Genomic DNA, 1,760 nt, shown 5'->3' with positions numbered 1-1,760 from the left:
AATCCACCGGCCTCAGCTTCCCCAGTTGCTGGGATTGCTGGGGGAGGTCACCGCGCCCAGCCTCCCGTATGTCCTAAAAATCCAGCAAATGCTAGTTCGCCAGACTATCAGATGCATTCTCTTCCGTGTAAAGTTCCCCAGTATTTTCCCATGTCCAGTGTGCTTGTATTTCCAATGAAATGTACCCAAATCTTGATGGCAGGCCACATCTTTTCCTGCTAGATTTTAGAATGCAGTAAAATGTATTTACATGAATGAAATGTTTTCTCCTACAAAACCACTTTAACATCATTTTCATTAAACATGTAATGAAAAGTGCTTGATGTTTTCTCTTGAGTGATCATGACTAATAAAGTCAGTTCTGGAGCCCAATTGTCTGGGCTTGAATCCCAGATCCATGCTTTGCCATTGACGTGACCTTGAGCAAGCCGGTTGCCCTTTGTGTGCCTCAATTTCCTCACATGGAAAATTAGGTAACGCCAGTTTGTATTACACCTGAACGTGGCTGCTGCTCATATTGGCCAGCTGATAGGCATAGAAGACCTGGTGAAACCTTTGCACTGTGTGTGTGCCAGCTACCTGCATCATTATTCCAGCAGCTGTCCTCGTAACGTCGGGAAACATTTTACAACCTGCATTTTATAAGCAGAAAAATACGGCATTTTAAGGAGGGACACGGGAATGGCTATTGATCAAAAACAGACCAGGGTTTATCACACTGGCTGCATAGTAATCACCTCCCGGATGATTAAAAACAGCCTCCCCGGCTCCGTCTCAGAACAGGTGATACATATCTATGGTAAATGCCCTGCAGACAGCTGCCTCCATCCCAGTGCCAGGTCCTGCCTGGTTCTGATCCTCTGGATTTCCTAGGATAAACATCCTGGGGAAGAAAAGAATGGCTCAACAAAGAAAGAAGAAATGGGTGTTCGGCTCGCCCAGCCTCAGCCAAGGGGCAGAAAACCTCCAAGCTGGATAGGCTGTCATGCCTGATGCCAAGAAACGGATATTTGAAGAATAGAGTACTAAGCTCAGAGCCAGAACCCCCCGGATCCCCCTACACACATGTGCATACACAGACACATGCACACACACAGACAGACACACACACAGGCACATGCACACACAGATATACAAACAGACACAGACACATGAACACATGAACAGATGAACAGAGACATGCACACGTGAACATGCACAGACAACACACACGAACATACAGACACATATATACACAGAAACATGCACACATGAACACACAGACACGCACACACATGAACACACAGAGACACACATGGAGAGAAACATGCATACATGTGAACATGCACAGACATACACACACATGAACATACAGAGACATATACATAGAAACATGCACACATGAACACAAACACACAGACATGCACACACAGACACGGACACATGCACACACGGACAGACACAGACACATGCACACACAAACACAGACACATAGATACACAGACACATGCACACAGATATACAGAGACACATGCACACATGAACAAACACAGAGATAGGAACACAGAAACATGCACACACGTGAACATGCACAGACACACACAGACATACATAGACACATACACAGATACGCGCACACAGGCACAGACACAGACACATGCACACACGTGAACACACAGAGACACAATGCACACAGGCACAGGCACATGCACACACAGATATACAAACATACATGCACACACGTGGGCACACACAGAGACATGCACACAGAACACAGGCAC

The sequence above is a fragment of the Nomascus leucogenys genome, chromosome 10 (genome assembly GCF_006542625.1).
Source record: "Nomascus leucogenys isolate Asia chromosome 10, Asia_NLE_v1, whole genome shotgun sequence".
Taxonomy (NCBI): Eukaryota; Metazoa; Chordata; class Mammalia; order Primates; family Hylobatidae; genus Nomascus; species Nomascus leucogenys.
The sequence above is the reverse complement of the archived record's forward strand: the minus strand, read 5'-3'. Positions refer to the sequence as shown.